Source organism: Callospermophilus lateralis, chromosome 3 (assembly GCF_048772815.1).
Source record: "Callospermophilus lateralis isolate mCalLat2 chromosome 3, mCalLat2.hap1, whole genome shotgun sequence".
Lineage (NCBI taxonomy): Eukaryota > Metazoa > Chordata > Mammalia > Rodentia > Sciuridae > Callospermophilus > Callospermophilus lateralis.
The window spans coordinates 176,515,503-176,537,196 of NC_135307.1; the positions used below are offsets into that span (position 1 = coordinate 176,515,503).

General features: G+C 37.8%; 1 non-coding gene across 1 annotated transcript; it reads left to right on the forward strand.

Moving 5' to 3' along the window:
* Window positions 1-20,576: 20,576 nt before the first annotated feature.
* On the forward strand, window positions 20,577-20,650 carry Trnaa-ugc (transfer RNA alanine (anticodon UGC)). The gene has a single exon. It is a non-coding gene; the product is annotated as a tRNA-Ala (tRNA).
* The last annotated feature ends 1,044 nt before the right edge of the window (window positions 20,651-21,694 follow it).

Here is a 21,694-nt window from a genome sequence, read left to right on the forward strand (position 1 = left end):
AAAAACAATCCTAATTTGGGGTCTCAAAGAACCCAAATAGGCAAAGCAATCTCAGAAAAGTAAGAATGAAGTCAGAGGTTTTGTAACAGGGGTTCACTTAATGCTTTGACAATATCCCTTGTGCTTTGAAACTTAAATGTTTTTTTCTTTTACGCAACTTTCTTCTCCCTTTCTCCTTCCTGATTTTCTTTTCCCTAACCTTTTCCCAGATCTTCTCCTCTCTGATCTTTATTTTCTCTAACCTTCTCCTTCCTGATCTTCTTTCCCCTGACCTTCTCTCCTTCCTGATCTCTCCTCCCTAATCTCATTTTCTCTAAATCACCTCTATAAAAGCCCCCTGTTCCTGCTGATGGGTAGAATCACAGCCTTTGGGAAAGCAGTCCTCTGTTTCTCTTTTGCTGGCAAAGCAATAAACCTTCTTTTTTCCTTTTTCTCAAACCCATGTCCTTGTTATTGGATTGGTATCAGGGACAAGGACCAAGTTTTGGCAACAAATTTGGCACCCTAGAAGGGAACCCCAGAGCAGCCCCCTCTCCAGCTTTCTTGGGAAGGCCTGGCTCTCCAAGGAACCACACTTCCATGCTGAGGATTCCTGGTGCTGGTGAACTTGTTGAAAGCCAGCTGCAGGAGAGTTAGGAGATGAGTGAATTTGCCTCTGATCGAACCAGAGGAACTGTTCCTGTAACCAAAGGAGGGACTGAAGCACCATCCCAGCAGCTACTGAGGAGTTCTTTTTGCTTTGGAGAAACTCCCACTTTCTCTGCCTGAACAGTACAGGTTGCTGCATCATGGTACACTTTGAGAAAAAGGAAACTGGACGCAGGAAATTACTACAACTTTGGCCATTGGCATGATTCCTGCCATATGTATGCCTTGTCCAGTCACCTGTCAACTGCCACCATGGACCTCTGAACTGCTTTGATGCTGAATGCCCTTAACTATCCATGCCCCACCTGATAGAGAACAAGAACTTTGGGTTACTTCCCCCAATTTCGCCCCCTTTCAGCAGGAAACAGTTTGGAGATGTCTTTGCCCATTTTTCCCACAGAAATGGAATGTAGAAACTGACAGTGAGGAAATGTAACAGTGGTGCACTTTATGCTTTGACTATAGCTCTTGCTGCTATGCCAATGCAACTTATTTTAATAATAATAATAATAATATTTATTTATAATAATTTATATATAATTATTATTATTATTATTATTATTTGGTTCCAGGGATGGAACTTAGGAGCACTCGAACACTGAGCCACATCCCCAGCCCTGCTTTGTATTTTATTTAGAGACAAGGTCTCACTGAGTTGCTTAGGGCCTCATTGCCATCCTCCTGCCTCAGCCTCCCAAACTGCAGGGATTTCAGGCATGTACCACCGCACCCTGCCAATGCAATTTATTTTTAAAATGAATGCTTCTTTCTCTTCCTCTCCCTGCTCCTCCCTAATCTCTCTCCTTCCCTAATCTCAGGGGAAACAGGATTACTTTTCTTCTCTGTCCCAGGCAGTGTTATCTGTCCCTGAATACATACCCACCAGAGGAATGAAGTAATTCAGACTTTGAGGATGGTACCAGAAGATCTCAGAAATGACTGTCTCCCAAATTAACAAGTGAATTACAACTCCAGATGAAGAATATGTGGAATGCAGCCTTTGAGTCATCTCTTTAAAATGCACCCTGTTCCTGCTCATGGGCAGAATCACAGCCTTTGGGACAGGAGTCCCTTGTATTTCTCCTTTGCTAACAAAGCACTAAATCTTCTTTTTCTCAAAAAAAAAAAAAAAAAAAAAAAAAAGGGCAAGGACTTAAATAGATATTTTTCCAAAGAAGGTACATAATAACCAACAAGCATATGCAAAGGTGCTCAATTTCACTAATCATTAGAGAAATGGAAATCAAAACTATAATGAGTTGGTACAAAAATAATATGGTGTTTTCTCAAAAAATTAAAATTGTTATTACCATATGATCCTGCAAACCTATATCTGGGCACATGTATTAGTCAGTTTTTCACTGCTATAATGGAAAATTGAGGCAAGATAACTTTATTAATAAAAGAGGTTATTTAACCCACATTTTTGAAGGTTCACAGACATGGTATTTACATTGACTCAGTTCTGGTGAGGACTCTCTTGACTGTGTTACATCGTGGAAGGATAGCAAAATGGCTTGAGAGGGAGAAATCACATCTCAAAACAGGATGCCAGAGAGCTGGATGGGGCCAGGCTCAGGTTTTTATACATCTTCTCTTAAGAACTCCCAAAGGGTCACATGAGATGTACCTTAGAGATCTACCTAACTCCCTTTTGAGGTCAGCACCCTCAGTTGACCTAAAGACTTCTGAGTAGGCCTCATTTCTTAAAAGTGTCATGCTACCTCCCAATACTGCCACCTGAGGACTAAGCTTCCAACACATAAAACCTTAGGGGACACACTAAATCCATATCCAACCATAATAGTATATATCCAAAAGAATTTAAAACATGATCTTTTTTAAAAAATTTTTTTAGTTGTAGATGGGCACAATATCTTTATTTTTATTTATTTATTTTTATGTGGTGCTGAGGATCAAACCCAGGGCCTCACACATACAAGGCAAGTGCTCCAGCACTGAGCTACAACCCCAGCCCCTTAAAACATGATCTTAAAGATACATGAAAACATGTTTGTGGCAGGATCATTCACAATAGTTAACAGGTAGAAGTAACCCAAGTGTCCTTTGGCAGATGAATAGACAAGGAAAATGTGAATAGACATACAATGGAATAATATTTAGTCTTAAAAAAGAAGGAAAACCTGACATGCTGGGCATGGTGGCACACACCTATAATCCCAGCAGCTCAGGAGGCTGAGGCAGGAGGATTGCGAGTTCAAAGCCAGCCTCGGCAAAAGTGAGGTGCTAAGCAACCCAGTGAGACCCTGTCTCTAAATAAAATGCAAAATAGGGCTGGGGATGAGGCTCAGTGGTCCAGTGACCCCGGGTTCAATTCCCAATAATGCTCCCCAAAAAAAGAAAACCTGATATATGCTACAACATGATAATCTTTGGGGAGATTATGCTAAGGGAAATAAGCCAATCACATACACAAAAAGACAAATATTATATGATTCTACTTATATAAGGTCCCAAGATAGTCAAATTCACAGAAACCTGGTTACCAGGTTCTAAGGGGTAGAGGGGAAAATGATGGGGAAATTGTTCAAAAGCGATAATATTTCAATTTTGCAAGAGAAAAAAGTTCTAGAGATCTGTTACACAAAATAAAGCAAATTGCAAAGGAATAGGTTTAATTATGATCCCTTTGATGTACAATTAAACATTCCTACTCTATCTGCTAATACACATATAATTACCTGAAAGAAATGTCACCAAAAATGTCAGCTGTGGTTATCACCAATGTAGACAGATATCAGGTGGTTTTTATTTTATTAATATTTTTCGTAATTTTTTTGCACAAGCCATGTATCAGTTTTACATTCAAGACAAAAATGTCTTTCAATGTTTGAAATTAATTTTAAAAAGAAAGATGTTTCTAGGGATGCAAAGCTGGCATTGGAGAGTGGTCTGGGCAGCAGCCAACAATCTACCACCTTTGGGTTCTGCCCAGAGCTCTTCCTGAAGCATATGGCGGTATTATACTCTCATCTTGTCACAGCGAGAAGACAGAATCTTGACAAATTTCACAGTTCAAACAGCCTTCCAGGTTTGCCTTGGCATTCATCATGTTAGGAACAAGTCTTCCAACCTCAGCTTTACCCAACTGCAAATGTCACTTTGCATTCCTATTGGTAGCTTTCTTAGTCCAACAGAGCCCAGGCAGTCCCCAAAGCTGGATATTCGTGAGTCAAAAGTGATCACCTCAAACTGATTCCTTAAGGACACTATGGTGACTAGGAAATGAGGAGACAGGTTTGCAGAAACCTCTGTGTAAAATCTGTCTACTTTCTCTCCCTCCTGTTGGCCTTTTCCCTGGAAACCAGCTGAGGGCCTCTCACCACCAGAGGGCATACTATTCCTCCCACAAGAAGGCCATTGATAGTGGATTGGGGTCAGCGCTAGAAAAGCTACCAAAATGGCTAGTTTTTTTTTTTTTTTTTTTTTTTTAATGGTAATTTCAAATGGCATGACCAAATATGATGATATTATTCATAGACTATTACTACCTCTTGTAAAATGACTTGCCAAACTCAGGCAGACAGACTTTCTTGGGCAATTTTTTGTTTCATGTTTTTTTAATCATGAAGTCATTTTAATCAAGCAACTTGCACAATTACCTTCAGGTCATAGGAAGTTGTCCCATGTAACTATGCATCATCCTATGGTGTCATTTTGGACATTATTTTTTCACATTACATTTCTAATGTACAACTTCTTAATTATTTGATTTTTTTAAAGTTGTAGATGGACACAATACTTTTATTTTATTTTATTTTTTTAGTTGTTGATGGACCTTTATTTTATTTATTTATTTTTATGTGATGCTGACGATCAAACCTTGTGCCTCATATATGCTAGGTAAGCTCTCTGCCACTGAGGTATAGTCCCAGCCCAATGATTTGAGTTTTAATATTTGTTGAGTATTACCATAGTGCCAGGCACTATTATAGGTAGAAGAGAACCAATGCTAAATAAAAAAAGCAAAGTCCCTGCTCCCCATGAGGCATATACTCTTGGGTACCACCCACACTTTACTAAGCACTATACCACGTACCTCGCAATTCATTTACACTGTCTTATTCTTAGTTTTTGGGGGAAATTTTTTCAAATCTACAGAAATATTGAAAAAAAAATGTAAACACATATATTCTTTGCTGAGACTCACCAATTGTGTTTTATCCTTCTCTCACTAATATATATATTCTCATATAGAGAAATACATTACATATGTCTTCATATAATCTCACGTATAGATACAGAGATACATTTTAATGTAGAGAGGGTTTTTTTCTTGCTAAGTCACTTTTTGCTAAACCATTTGAAAGCAAATTATAGCTATTATGACAATTCACCTCAATATTTCAGTGTGTGTCTTCTAAGAACAAGGACATTCTCCTAATAACCATGATATCATCACACCCAAGAAATTTTAATGTTGATATATTATCTTGGGATGTACATTAAAATATCTGCAGTTGTCCCTCAAATGTCCCTTGAATCACTTTTTCCCAATCCAGGATTCAATCAAGGATCATACATCACATTTGAATGCTGTCTCTTTAATCTAGAAGAGTCCCTCATCTTTGCTGCCTTTTGTGATATTGACAATTAAGAGGCCCATCTGGGCGCAGTAGTAAATGCCTGTAGTCCCAGCGGCTCAGGAGGCTGAGACAGGAGGATTGTGGGTTCAAAGCCAGCCTCAGCAACAGGGAGGTGGTAAGCAACTCAGTGAGACTCTGTCTCTAAATAAAATACAAAATAGGTCTGGGGATGTGACTCAGTGACTGAGTGCCCCTGAGTTCAATCCCTGGTACCCCTCTCTCCCCAACCAAAAAACAAAAAAAAAAAGAGTTGAGGCCACGTGTATTGCGTGCCCTAACATCTGGATCTGCTTGTTTTTTCATGATATGATTAGGATTAATTTCTGTGTGCAGGGGGTCGGGGGTGTACCAGGGATTAAACTCAGGAAAAGTCAACCACTGAGCCACATCCCCAGCCCTATTTTGCATTTTATTTAGAGACAGGGTCTCACTGAGTTGCTTAGCACCTCACTTTTGCCCAGGCTGGCTTTGAATTTCTCCTGTCTCAGCCTCCCAAACTGCTGGGATTATAGGCATGCATTATAGGCAAATTAAAAGTTTTTTGACAAGAATGCTACATAGGTGATGATGTGTCTTTCCCAATGCTTCACATCAGGAAAAAATATAAATTTATTCCATTATTGATGATGCTGTTTGATCTCTTGGCTAATATGGTGCCTTTATTAAAAAGGTACACTTTCCCCTTTGTAATTAATAATCTGTGGCCTTCAAGGCTATGAGAATATATTGTTCCCTAATCCCCTTTCTATTTTTTTTTAGGTTTTTTTTTTTAAACCAATGAGTCTTTTTGTTGTTGTTGTTGACAGACCTTTATGTTATTCATATGTGGTGCTGAGAATCGAACACAGTGCCTCACACATGTGAGGCAGGTTCTCTACCACTGAGCCACAACTCCTCTCTACATAGTTTTTAACATGCCTTCATGATTCCTTCCTTATTATGTTGGTTACTATAATTTTCTAATTCTATCATCTCTGCCTCTTTATTAGATAGTGCTCTTCCCTCACCTTTTTGGGGGTGGGGTACCATTGATTGAACTCAGGGGCACTTGGTCACTGAGCCACATCCCCAGCCATCTTTTGTATTTTATTTAGACACAGAGTCTCACTGAGTTGCTTACCACCTCGCTGTTGCTGAGGCTGGCTTTGAACCCACAATCCTCCTGTCTCAGCCTCCCAAAAAGCTGGGATTATAGGCGAGCACCACCATGCCTGGCCTCACACCTTTTATCTGGGATATTAACATGGACTCATGGATTCTTTTCTGTGCAATGTGCTATGATCCGTTTGAAAGGACACTCATAGAGGCCACGCCAAATCCAAGGACCATGCCACACACCAGAACGTCACACAAGAGATTTATTGTCGGTAACAGGAGGTATACCAACAAGGCTGTGAAGCTTTATAGCCCGAAAGAGGAATCTCATAAGGAATCTCATTAGCAGTTTAGGAGTTCAAGCTGGGATGGGGTTGATAGCAGGTACATGTTCTTACGGGAAGTTAAACAGCTTTGCCTCAGAATCAGAACTCTGGAAACTCTAGACTCCTGGCCTAAAATGGTGAATCTGATGCCAATACCGTTACTATCATTATTCTATTTTTCTTTAATTTTATTAGGGTAAATTTACATACTGTGAAATGCATATATCTTCAGTATATATAATTTGATAAATTTTGACATATGTGTATATCTGTGTAGCCAATACCCAATTAACCAATACCTCGATGATTATAGAACATTTTCACCCCTCCAGAGGTTCCTCATGCCTCTCCCCAGTCATTCCTGCCTCCTCCAAGCCAACCCTGTTTTAGTTTTTGTTTGTTTTTAAATATTTTTTCAGTTGTTGATGGACCTTTATTTTTATTTATTTATATGCAGTGCTGAGAATTGAACCCAGTGCCTCACAAGCGCTCTACTGCTGAGTTACAACCCCAGACCCCCATTTTAGTTTTATCATCACAGATCAGATTTGTTTGTTTGTTTGGTTGTGGATGAACACCATATCTTTGTTTTATTTATTTATTTTTATATGATGCTGAGGATGGAACCCAATGCCTCACACATGCTAGGCAGGTGCTCTACCACTGAGCTACAACCCCAGCTCTCATGGATTAGTTTTGATGGTTCTAGAATGCCATATAAATGGAACCATATAGTATGCAGCCTTTTATTTTTATGTAACCTTTTATATCTCCTTTGTTTTCACTCAGCACAATGTTTTAGATTCATGTTGTTTGTTTTTCTGTTGTTCACTGTTGGGAAGTATTCATTGTATGACTATAATGATTGCTTTATTTTTTCTCCTGATTGTGGATATTTGAGTTATTTTTAAGTTTGGAGTTATTATGAATAAACCTACTTTGCATATTCTTATACGAGTTTTTGAGATGTATGTTTTCGTTTCCCTTCTGTTATTCTTTTTGATGCTTGTATTATCCTGAATTTCATCTTTGAAACCAGTTCCTTTGTCCTTTTGACATTTTCTGGGATGAACTTAATAGTAAATGGCCCCTGTAAGGCTTTCAGAGATCAAACCCAAGGCTTTGGGTGTGCTAAGCACATGTTTTACCACCGAGTGGCACCTCCAGTCCCACACAAGTATTGTAACCATGAAATGTCACATAACTTTGTGAAGCCTCAATGTTTATCTATAAATGGAGAAAATAAAGTGGGAGGATTTCTGAGTCCAGGAGTTCCAGGGACCAGCCTGGGCAACATAGTGAGACCCTTTCTCTAAAAGAAGAAAAAAAAATATTACTATTTGAAGGCCTTAGAATGTCACATATGTTGAACAGAAAACTTATACAGTATAAGTAATGTAATAATAGTAATAAAAATACTTGACATTCTTCAGTGTTTACTTTGTCCCAGGATGATGTTAAGTACCTTTTGCAAAAGGCAACTCAGAATAATCTATTGAAGTCGGTACTGTTATTTTCTCCCAAAGCCTTGAGTTTGATCCCTGAAAGCTTACAGGGCCCATTTACTATTAAGATCATCCCAACTCTGGCAGACTCCATATTTCCTTTAAGACTAAATTTCTGCCAGGTGCAGTGGCACACGCCTGTAGTCCCAGTGGCTCTTTGGGAAGCTGAGGCAGGAGGATCACTGGCTTGCTGGATGTTTAAAACCAAAAAGTTGAAAACCAAAGTCAAGGAAGTAAAAAGGCCAAGGAAAATGCAACCAATATTTTGGTCCTTGCCCTTTATGGTCAGCCAGGACCCAGAGAACATCAGAACCCCTGTCTGTGCCCTGCAACTCTGGTGAATCACCTGATCAGGGAGATTGAGAGGACCCTAAAGAACAGGAAGCCAACCAGTGCACTTCTGCCAAGAGGAGGGTCATTGAAGACAAAAATGTTCCAGATGTTTCCAAGAGAAGCCACATATAGTCAGCCAAACCCCAACCCATCCTGGAAAGGGGCACCACTGGTAGAGGAAAGCTGAAGGAGCCGGAGGCTTCACACATTTCTCTGAGGAATCTCAGCTAACTCTTAAGACTAGAGAGGAACAAGGTCAGTTTTGACCAACTTGGTTCTAAATACCTGGCAGGAGAGTATAGCCTAAAAGCACAGTCCTATGTGGACGTTTAAAAGGAAAAAACAAGTTTTTTTTTTTTTAAATGTAACTTAAGATGTATACTGTGTCCTAGCAAAAATAAGTGAAGCTGGAGGCTATAAAGGAAGCGTTCTTGTGTGAAAATGCCTAATAATAATGATCACAAGAGTCGAAAAATCTTTCCTGAGTTAATTTGAGTCTGATTTCATAGACCTACAAACCTTCCTAACCTCCTACATTGATGAACTTTGGTCTGTTTTTCACTGGTAAGATTATGAGTTACTGTCCTCATGGTTTTCAGAGACTAGCTGAAATATTAATTGTTTTTGCGCTAATTATTTACAAAAAAGTAATGCTTTGCTGTCTTTATTGTTGTCTTAGCATGATCCCTACCCTATGTATGCCTTGCCCAATCACCTGCCATCTGCCACTGTGAACCTCTAGACTGCGCTGATGCTGAATGCCCTTAACTGTCCACACCCTACATGATAGAGAACAAAGACTTTGGGTTACTTCCCCCAACTTTGCCCACTTTCAGCATGAAGCAGTTTAGAGAAGTCAGCACCCATTTTTTTTTCCATAGAAAGGGGAAAGGTAACAGTGGTCCACATTATGCTTTGAATATAGCCCTTGCTGCTCTGCCACAGCAATTTATTTTTAAAATGAACATGCTTCTTTCTCTTCCTCCCTCCCTGCTCCCCACTAAACTCTTCTCCTTTATAATCTCAGGGGAAACAGAATTACCTTTCTTCTCCATCTGTCCTTGAGTACACATCCACCATAGGAATGAAGCAATCCAGACTTTAAGGATGGTAACAAAAGATCTCAGAAATGATTATCTTCCAAATTAACAAGTGAAATTATAACTCCAACAGAGAACACTCTGTTGGAATGTCGCCTTTGCATCACCTCTGTTCCTGCTGATGAGCAGAATCACAGCCTTTTATGACAGGAGTCCCCTATGTTTCTCCTTTACTAGCAAAGCAATAAACCTTCTTTTTTCTTTTTATCAAAACCATGTCTTGTTTATTGGATTGGCCTCGGGGACAGGGATCAAGGTTTCATCAATACCCCTAATATTAATATCTTACATAACCATTAGTTTCCTGCTTTCTAAAAAAGCTGCTGATAGAAGAAAAAGAATCCCAGATTGACTGTTGTTCTGCAATCCTAGAAAACAATCAATTTAGAACAGTCCCCATGAAGTAAAATAAAAGAGATCTCAACCAGGAATTAAGGTCAGAAATTTAAAAAGGGAACACCATTGCAGAATCTCTAGTATTACTAAGATTATAAATTGGGCACAGTGGAACATGCCTGTAATCCTGGTCACTCAGGAGGCTGAAGCAGGAGGATTGCAAATTTAAGGCCAGCCTGGGCAATTTAGGAAGACCCTGTCTCCTGTCATAAAATTAAAAGCAAAAGGAGCTGGGGATATGGCTCAGTGGTAAAGTGCTCCTGGGTTCAATTCCCAGCACTACAGAAAAAGAAAAGAAGGAGAAGGAAGAGAAAAAAAAAATCATAAGAGGATATGATGAATAATTTAATGTTTATACACTTGAAATTTTTGATGGAGCAAGTTTCTAGAAAAAAAAAGCACTTACCTAAATAAATGTAAGAGGTATTAGAAAGATGGAATCATCCTATAACTACAAGCCATGGGTCATATGTCACTTAACGATGTGATGCCTTCTAAGAAGTTCATTGTGAGGTGGTTTTGTCCTTGTGTGAAGATCACAGAGTGCCACACAAACCTATAATGGCATAGCTCAATCACTCAACGTGGTTAAGTGCCCCCTGGGTTAATAAATAAATAGTAATTTACTATCATATTCAAGTATTATTTATTGTACATAATTGTATGTGCTATACTTTTATATAACTGGTAGCACAGTAAGTTTGTTTACAACAAACACATGGGACTTGTGCTACACATTATCACAGCTACCAAAAGGAATTTTCAACTTCATTTATAACTTAAGGAACCACCTTTGTATATGTAATCTATCATTGACTATTGCTATGTAACACATGACTATATAAAAAAAATTTAATCTATAATTTAATACCTTATCATAAAGAAAGTTCCAGTCCCAAACAACTGCCAATTTTTTTAAATATTTATTTTTAGTTTTCGGTGGAAACAACATCTTTATTTTTATGTGGTGCTAAGGATCGAACCCAGCGCCCCTCGCATGGCAGGTGAGCGCGCTACCGCTTGAGCCACATCCCCAGTCCCAACTGCCAACTTTTTGAGACCGGGTCTCACTGTGTTACCCAGGATGTGCCTTGAACTTGCAATCCTGCTGCGTCAGCTTCCCATGTAGATGGGATTACGTGTGCCACTGAGCTGGGCTGCCAAACTCTTTATTTTACCTTTTTCTTTCTTTCTTTGGTACTGAGGATTGGACCCTGGGCTGCTTCACCACTGAGCCACATCCCCAGCTCTTTTAATTTTTATTTTATTTTATTTTTTAAATTTTGTGATACGTTTTCACTAAGTTTCTAAGGGCCTTGCTAAAATTCTGAGGCTGGCCCTGAATTTGCAATGGATCATTCTGCCTCAGCCTCTGGAATCACTGGGATAACAGGTGTGCGCCACCACACCCCACCAGGGGGCTACCAAACTCTTAAAGAAAAAATAATACCAGTATTCCATGATTTCTCCCAAAGACCAGAAAAAGAGGTAACATTTGCAAACGTTAAGAAAACATCATCACACTGATAACACATAGGAGATGAGGTATAACATGTACTTTCCTTTCATTCTAATCAAATTGCTTTCACTAATAAATTCTCATGAGTTTGTTGCAATAATGTTGGGGACATCTAATACCCTTGTTCTCAGTCTTCAGCTTGCATTAGAATCACCTGGAGGACTGATTAGACCAGATTGCTTGTTCTACCCCCAGAATCAGACTCAGAATGCCTGGGGGTCTGGGGGCGGGGAGCCAAGTGTTTTATTTGTCACAGGTTCCCTGGTGATGCTGATTTTGCCAGATCAAGGACTACGTTTGAGAACCACTAATCCAGAGGCATATATGTTGAAATCCTGGTTACCATAATGATAATGACACTTAGAATGACTGGACAGGCTTGACATGTTAGGACAGGTTTCCCAGAAGTTTATAGTTTAATTCTCTAAGAATGATAAAAAAAAAAAAAAAAAATCAGTTAGATAGGACAATATTTTTACTCAAAAAATAATTTTGGAAATATTTTCCAAATGAGATTGCTTTTCATCTGGAAAAATATTAATTTCATTCTTGTGCTTTTATAACCTGCTTTAAAAACAACCAACTAACTTTAATACAGTGAATGGTATGGTCAACTCTAATCCTTGAAAATACAATTTCAGGAAACTGGCTTTTACTGGGTTTTCTCCAATATATAACTGAATTTCAGCAGGATCTCTTTGTTCTCCAAAGATTTACAACACATGATAGATATTCCAAATGGCAATATTTTTAGATACTGCTAATAATTTTTTTAAAAACTTTGTTACGTTTCAGACATATTTACTGCCCTATTTTCCTTGATCATTCTTATCTTTTTTAGCATTAAAATAATCAACATAAGGACAGACTAAATTTGTTCAATCAAAATGCTACAATAATCACATATTTAAAATCTCCATATCCACTTTTGCATGTTCTGAAAAACTACCCTGCAAATTCCTGACCAAAACTCAACTGAAAAAAGCTTTAATTCAACTAACTACAAATTGTTTTGCTATAAAGTTAAGTAATACTCTATTCCCCTATTATAACACGATGGTCATAAAAACATGCATATGCCAGAAAACCAAATGAGGTACCAGTGTGCTAAATAAGACAATCTGCTTTTAGCTTTTAGCCTGCATATGTGTCTTTCACAACCTCTCTTCTGTGTCTCCTAAAACATGACACAGTTAGCCTTTGAATTATGCCAATGTCCTTGCTTCTTCCCAAGGAGCCACATAATGTGCTCTAATAGTTTCTAATCCATACTATTTCATTATTTTAAAAGTTAGTGGGGAGGGGGCTGGGGATGTGGCTCAAGCGGTAATGCATTCGAAGGGTGCTGGGTTCGATCCTCAGCACCACATAAAATAAAATAAAGATGTTGTGTCCACCGAAAACTGAAAAAAAAAAAATATTAAAAAGTTTAAAAAGTTCTCTCTCTCTTTCTCTCTCTCTCTCTCTCTCTCTCTCTCTCTCTCTCTCTCTCTTAAAAAAAAAAAGTGAGTGGTAGAGTGCTTGCCTAGCATGTATGAGGCACTGGGCTTAATCCTCAGCACCACATTAAAATCAATAAATAAAATAAAGGTATTATATCCATCTACAGCTAAGAAAAATATTTTTAAAAAATTTAGTGGGACACATTAAATTTATTTCTTGACCCATTAAAATATTATAAGCAGGGCTGGAATTGAGGCTCAGTGGTAGAGAGCTTATCTACCACGTGTGAGCACCACATAAATAAATAAATAAAGTTATAAAAGAAAAGGATTATAAGCAAAGTCTCAAAAGCACTGCTCTAAGGCACTAAACTGTTACTGTAGCAATAAAATTTATAATATATAAACCGAATATATATAAACAGAATAGCTTACCTATGTATGTATTGAGTATTTCCTTTGATAACTTTGTTTTCCCAGTCCAGATGTAAACCACACTGTGCTGACAAACTGCTCGTAAGAGATGGTGTGTGTGTGTGTGTGTGTGTGTGTGAAAGAGAGAGAGAGAGAGAGAGAGAGAGAGAGAGAGAGAGAGGTTTTTTTCTTTCCTTTTTTCTCCATTTTTTAAAATGTTAAAGTATGTCAGATCCCAGTGACTCCGGAGGCTAAGGCAGGAGGATCCCAAGTTCAAGGTCAGCCTCAGCAACATAATGAGAACCTATTTCAAATAAAAAATAAAAAAAGAAGGATTAAGGATATATATATATATATATATATATATATATATATATATATATATATATCAGTGGTATAGCACCCCTGAGTTCAATCCCTTGTGCCAAAAATTAACAAATAAATTAAATATTGAGATGTAATTCATATACAGTAAATTTCACCCTATTAAAATGTACAATTTGGGCTGGGGTTGTGGCTCAGTGTAGAGTGCTCGCCTAGCATGCATGAGGTACTGGGTTCGATCCTCAGCACCACATAAAAATAAAATAAAGATATGGTGCCCACCTAAAACTAAAAATAAATATTTTTTTAAAATGTACAATTCGCTGGCACACATCTGTAATCCCAGCGGTTTGGGAGGCTGAGGCAGGTGGATTGTAAGTTCAAAGCCAGCCTCAGTAACTTAGAGAGGCCCTAAGCAACTCAATGAAACCCTCTCTCTAAATAAAAGTACAAAATAGGGCTAGGGGGATGTGGCTCAGTGGTTGAGTGCCCCTGAGTTCTATCCCTGGTTACTCCCACCCCCCCGTCCCGTGCCAAAAAAAAAGAGACCCTGTCTCTAATAAAATATAAAAATGGGCTTGGGATGGGGCTCAGTGGTTAAGCACCCCTAGGTTCAAGCCCCAGTACCCAAAAAAAAAAAAAAAAAAAGTACAATTCAGTGGTTTAGTATACTCATAAATTGTGTAACTATCATCACTATCTAATTCCAGAACACTTTAACCACCCACAAAAATATCCCATATCCATTAGGAATAAGTTACCATTTCCTCTCCCTTTGATCCCTGGCAACCACTTTCTGTCTCAATGTTCTGTTCTGGATAATTAATAATACTGGAATCATACAATGTATAGCTTTTTGAGTCTGCTTTCTTGGTTTTAGCATACATTTTCAAGGTATATCCATGTTGTAGCATTTGTCCGTACTTCATTTCATTCTGTGACTGAATAATATTCCACTGTATGGGTATACCACATTTTGTTTATCCATTTGTCAGTTGATGGACATTAGGATTGTTTCCATTTTTGGCTACTGGGAATAGTACTGCTATGAACACTGGTATATAGATTTTTGTGTGGAATATATTTTCACTTCTCTTTAATCTATACATGGGAGTGGAATTGCTGGGTCACATGGTAATTGTACGTTTAACTTTTAATTTTAATTTTATTTTTCCAGTTTGGAGTATCAAACCCAGGGCCTTTGGCAGGCTAGGAAAACACTCTATCACCGAGATGTCTCTGCCCCACACAGCTGTGTTTATTTATTTATTTATTTATTTTTTCATGGTACTGGAGATTAAACCCAGGGCCTTGCCCATGCTATGGAAGTGTTCTACCACTGTGCTATGTCCACAGCCCCCGCCCTTTTTTTGGTACCAGGAATTGAACTCAGGGACACTTAAGCACTGAGCCACATCTCCAATACCATTTTATATTTTATTTAGAGATAGGGTCTTGCTGAGTTGCTTAGGGCATAAGTTGTTCAGGCTGGCTTTGAACTCTCAATCCTCCTGCCTCAGCCTCCCAAACTGTTAGGATCACAGGCATGCACCACCACACCCAGCTATCCCCAGCCTTTTAAATTTTAAGACAGAGTCTCTCACAAATGCCCAGACTGATCTTAAACTTGTAATCCTTCTTCAGCCTCCTGAGAACCTGGCATCACAAGTATGTGCCACCATACTGAGTATCCAAACCAGGTGCTCCATTTTACATACCCAAAAACAATGTCTGAGGATTCCAAATTCTGTACATCCTCACTAACTGGTGAGAGTGTTCCACCTCCCGCTGTCTTAACAAAGTCATAGTGAGGATGACAAGTGTTTGGCAAGGCTACACTTGTGGGAAACCAAAACCATGAGACTCTTTTTTATGTAATTGGGACTTTTTATTTTATACTCAGCCTAACAGAAGGCATGAGTAGACTTTAAATTCTAGATGGCCAAAAATATAATAGATGGTTCATGACTTAAAGGCTGTTTTACTGTCTCTCAGGACATTGAGGACAAAACAGAAAAATATCAACAATCATTCTAGGAAATGTGACAGGAACTCTCAGCACCACAATTGATTATATCAACTAAGAATCCAAGTTCCTATCTTCAGTCTTTCAAGCCTAAGTAGATAGTTATCATGCCTATTGCACGAAGCCCACCATATGTAGCCTATTTGATTAAGGATAGGTTATGGTATTCATCCAGGGGAGAAAAGGTTAGTACAAATATATTTTCCTTCTAATAGACTCTCCTTTACTTTACATAGGGATTTATGATAAGCATAGTTAATGTTAGCAGCAGGGGTATTGACATGCAGAGCCTACCCTTTAGTTAAAGATTAGTAAAGAACTAGTGTACTCTGACTAAGGAAAAAGGAAACTCTCTGAGAAAGCAGCTCAACTAGTTTTATGAGAATAAATGTAGGCGTTTTTAGATGTTTTTAGAATATATTACAAGATTGTTATAAGGGGACTTTCAGATGGGATCTTAAGTAGAGGTGTGCTTTAAACTTAGAGGTTAATGGCAGGTTAGCAGATATGGAGTCTGGTTACGTAGTTTGGCATCTGTTAAATAAGGAAATGTCACATTCTAGGAAAATCTCGAAATTGTAAATTGATGACGCATTTTATTAATGATTCTGTACTCATTATGATTAGAAAAAGTAAAATAAAAGGAGACAGAGAAAGCAGCGGGCAGCTCTCTCTCTGGCGATTGCTCCAATGGAACGACTCCTGGTCTCATCCCTTGCGTCGACACCACTCATCCTTCAGGATTTCCTGGATCCTGCTGGGGCAGGACCTCGGCAACTTACATTCATTTGTGCTTCCTTTTTTAATTAAAACCATTCCTTGCCTGTGCGAAATGTCATCCTGTTGTGGTTTGGATTACTATGTCCTTAATGACTAATGATGCTGAGCCTCTTTCATGTGCTTATTGTCATCTGTTTTTCTTCTTTTGAGAAATGTCTATCCAGCAGTTTGCCCAATTTTGACTGAATTGTCATTAGTTTCCAAAGTTTTTATATATTCTAGATACTAGACTTTTGTCAGATATATGATTTGCAATTATTTTCTCCTATAGGTTTACCTTTGATAGTGTCCTTCAAAGCACAAAGCATAAAAGTTTAATTTTGAGGAAGTCCAACTTACCTATTTGTTGTTTATCTGTGTTTTCACAGTTCCTTAGCCCGTTTATTGATTGGATTATTTTTTTTCCAGTGTCATATCTAAGAATCATCACCTAAAAGGTCTCAAAGATTCTTTTTGTCCATGTTTTTTTTTTTTTTTCTAAGAATTTTATAGTTTTAGCTCCTAGGTCTTTAACATAGAATGAGTCCATTTTTATATACAGTGTGAGATTGGGATCTGAACTCTTTCTTTTGCAGTAGATTTCCAGTCATCTCAGGAACATTTTTTTAAAATATTGATGGTGAAATAAAATCTTAGAGTAGTTTTGATTTGCATTTCTCTAATTGCTAGAGATTTTGAACTTTTTTTCATATATTTGCTGACTGATTTTGTATTATCTTCTGAGAAGTGTCTGTTCGGTTCCTTAGCCCATTTATTGATTGGATTATTATTATTATTATTATTTTGGTGTTTAGCTTTTTGAGTTCTTTATATACCCTAGAGATTAGTGCTCTATCTGATGTGCAAGTGGTAAAAATTTGCTCCCAAGATGTAGGCTCTCTATTCATTGATTGTTTCTTTTTCTGAGAAGAAGCTTTGTAGTTTGAATTCATTCCATTTATTGATTCTTGATTTTAATTCTTGTGCTATAGGAATTTTAGTAAGGAAGTCAGGGCTTAATCCAACATGATGGAGATTTGGGCCTACTTTTTCTTCTGTTAGATGCAGGGTCTCTGTCTTGATTCCTTTGTCCTTAATCCACTTTGAGTTGAGTTTTGTGCATGGTGAGAGATTTCATTTTGTTGCTTATGCTATCCCACTTCTCAGTCTATACCCAAAGGACTTAGAAACAGCATGGGACATAGCCACAGCAATGTTTATAGCAGCACAACTCACAATATCTAAACTGTGGAACCAACCTAGAGGACTTTCAGTAGATGAATGGATTAAAAAAAATGTTACACACACACACACACACACACACATACAGGAATGTTACTCAGCAATTAAAGAGAATAAAATCATGGCATTTGCAGGTATATGGATGGAGCTGGAGAATATAATGCTAAGTGAAGTTAGTCAATCCCAAAAAACCAAATGCTGAATGTTTTCTCTGATACAAGGAAGCTGATTCAGAGTGGGGTTGGGAGGGGGAGCATGGGAGACAAAATCTAGATAGGGCAAAGGGGTGGAGGTGGGGAGGGAGGGGGCATGGGGGTAGAAACAAAGGTGGAATGAGATGGACATCATTACCCTAAGTACATGTATGAAGACACGAATGGTGTGAATATACTTTGTATACAACCAGCGATATGAAAAATTGTGCTCTATATGTGTAATATGAATTGTAATTCATTCTGCTGTCATATATAACAAATTGAAATAAAAATTAAATAAATAAAATTTTAAAAAAATAGTAATGATGAATCATTTTGAGACTTAAAAGAAAGAAATCAGGCTGGGCACTGTGGCACATGCCTGTAATCCCGGCAGCTTGGGAGGCTGAGGCAGGAGGATTGAGAGTTCAAAGCCAGCCTCAGCAACTTAGTGAGGCTCTAAGCAATTTAGCTAGACCCTGTCTCTAAATAAAATATAAAACAGGATGGGTATGTGGTTCAGTGGTTAAGCTCCCCTGGGTTCAATCCCCAGCACCAAAAAATTAATAATAATAAAATTTTAAAAATAAAAAATTAATTAACCATAAATATAAGGGTTCATTTCTGAACTCTCAATTGTAGACCATTAATTTATATGCTTATCTCTATGCTAGTACCAGTGTTTTGATTATAGTAATTTTGTAGTAAATTTGGAAATTACAAAGTGTAAATTCTCGAGTTTTGTACCTTTTCATGATTATTTTGGCTATTTGGGATCCCTTGAATTTCCATCTGAATTTTAAGATCAACTTTTTCAATTTCTCTAAAACAGGCAAATGGAACTTTGAAAGAGATAATTTATTCTTTTTTATGCTATTGTAAGTAGAATTATTTTCTTGATTTCATTTTGGATTGTTCATTGCAAGTACAACTGATTTCATATATTGATCTTAACTGCCACTTTTCTGATCTAGAGTTTTTCTATTATTTGAGGGAAGTATAAAAGTATTGACTTGGGGCTGGGGTTGTGGCTCAGTGGTAGAGCACTTGCCTAGCATGTGTGAGGCACTAGGTTCCAGTCTCAGCATTACATATAAATAAATAAAATAAAGGTCCATTGACAACTAAAAAATATTTTTTAAAAATAAATATATTAACTATTTTTATCATTCTTAATTTGGCAAAATTTGTGTTTTTTACAGCATTTTTTGAAATATGTATACATTGTGAAATGGGCAAACTGAACTAATTAACATATGTGATCAACTTTGGATTTTAAATTAAGGAAATATATCAGTTATAATGGTTTCTAGGTATATTAACTAGGCACCAGACAGGAAAGAGATTGCTCATTAAAATTAGAAAAATTAGAGAAAGGTTTAGTAAAGAGACTAAGAGTATTGAAGAACTACAGGGATAATATAATAACCTTGGACTAGTAATAGCACAGTCATTACATTACAATCCCTAGCCTGAAGGGAATGAGGGAGTTGAAATATTACTGTATTAGTCAGAGTTACAAAACAGAACAGGAGGTACACATACATGTAAAATACATAATATGTAACATAAACAAATTAGGTATTATGTTAAATTAATTATATTATAAACTTATATAACTTATACATTATTAATATGTAATATATATATATGCACACATACATATAAACACAGAGAAAAGGGATTTATTAGGAATCGACTTACACAGTTATGGAGATTGGCAAACTCATATCAGTATTATGGGCTAGCAGGCTCAAAACCAGAAAGAACTGATGGTATATGTAATGTCCATGTAGTCTGCTGGAGAATCCTTCTTATGTGAGGAAAGGTTGATATTTTTATTCAAGTTTTAACTGATTAACTAACCCACTTTATTATGCTGGGCAATCTGCTTTACCAATTGAAATGTTAATCTCATTCAAAAATACCCTCACAGAAACACTTGAAATAATGGTTGGACAAATATCTAGATACCCCATGGTCCAGCCAAGTTGACACAAAAAATTAACCATCACTGAAAAGAAAGAGTTGATACCGTGAGAGAAACAGAGACCTTCAGTTAAGAGATGACTGCAACAACTCTTCAAGAAGGGAGCCAGGGAATACATTCCTTGACTTTACTCACTCCAATAGCCTGTCTGGAAGCCTCAGGGACCAGACCCAGCTGGAAGCCAGGAAGCAAATGAAGCCATTGATGTAGTTCATACAGGACTAAAAGAGCAGAGAATAATTTATCTTTGACAGACAAAGAACAGAGTTGAAAGGATGGAGAGTACATCCAGAGGGGCAAATGAAGTATTCTACACATGAAACTCAAAATCCCGGAGTCTGTGCCTTAACAACAGGCATTTCCAGCAGAATAATTCAAAGAAAGCAGAAGGAAGGAAGATAAAAGCCAAAATTAGTACAATAGAAAACAAACACAGGGCTGGGATTGTGGCTCAGAGGTAGAGTACTCACCTACCATTCGTGAGGCACTGGATTCAATCTTCAGCATCACATAAATATATTGTGTCTACCTATAACTAAAAAATAAATATTTAAAAAAAAACAGACACTATTGGCATTATGTTGGTCAGTTTTCCATTACTATAATAAAAATACCCAAGAGAATTAACTTATAGAGAAAAGATTTACTTTGGGACTGGGGATATAGCTCAGTTGGTAGAGTGTGTGCCTTGCATGCACAAGGCCCTGGGTTCAATTCCCAGCACCACACACAAAAAAAGGTTTATTTTGGCCCACAGTTTTAGAGGATTCAGTTCATGATTCATCACCCCATTGCTTTGAGCCCGTGGTGATACAGCACATCATGGTGGGGAGTGTGTGATAGACTGTTTACTTCTTGGTCAAAAGCAAAATAAAAGGTGAGTGGCTCAGGAGGCTGACACAGGAGGATTGAAAATTCAAAGCCAGCCTAAGCAAAAATGAGGCACTAAGCAACCCAGTGAGACCCGGTCTCTAAATAAAATACAAAATAGGACTGGGGATGTGGCTCAGTGTTCGAGTATCCCTGAGTTCAATGCCCTGTACCAAAAAATAATAATAAAAAATAAATAAAAAGAAAGAAAATGCACCCAATGATCTAATGACCTCCCATCTGGTCCCATCTCTCAACAGTTCCATCCCCCACTTAATAGACTACTCTGGGGACCAAGCCTCTAACACATTGGCCCTTGAACATTCAAGATCCAAACAATAGTAGAAAGCAATAACAAAGTCAAAAGTTTGTTTTTACAAAAAGGATAACAAAATAATCTCTAGCAATACTAATATCAAGAGAAAAAGAAGTCTCAGTGGATGTAAGAATAAAAATGAGATAGGACAACTTTATGCCAATGCTTACAGAAAAGTATGACTTTCTTTTTTTTTTTTTAAAGAGAGAGAGAGAATTTTTTTTTTTTAAATATTTATTCTTTAGTTTTCGGTGGACACAACATCTTTGTTTGTATGTGGTGCTGAGGATCGAACCCAGGCCGCACGCATGCCAGGCGAGTGCGCTACTGCTTGAGCCACATCCCCAGCCCAAAAGTATGACTTTCTAACACAGAGAAGAGAATGAATTTTAAGAAAGAACTCTTTAGGGTGCTCATTGGTGATTAAGGGTGTCCTGGCATGTTGGGATGAGCTGGCCTTAGCCACAGAGAAGGCCTGGATAAAGGGGAGCTCTGTGGTCCTAAAAGCAGCCAGAATTAATGGTGGTTGTTAGTTTGCAGGTAATGTAATTTCCCCCCACCATTTTGGCTTTCAGTTAAGAAATGTTA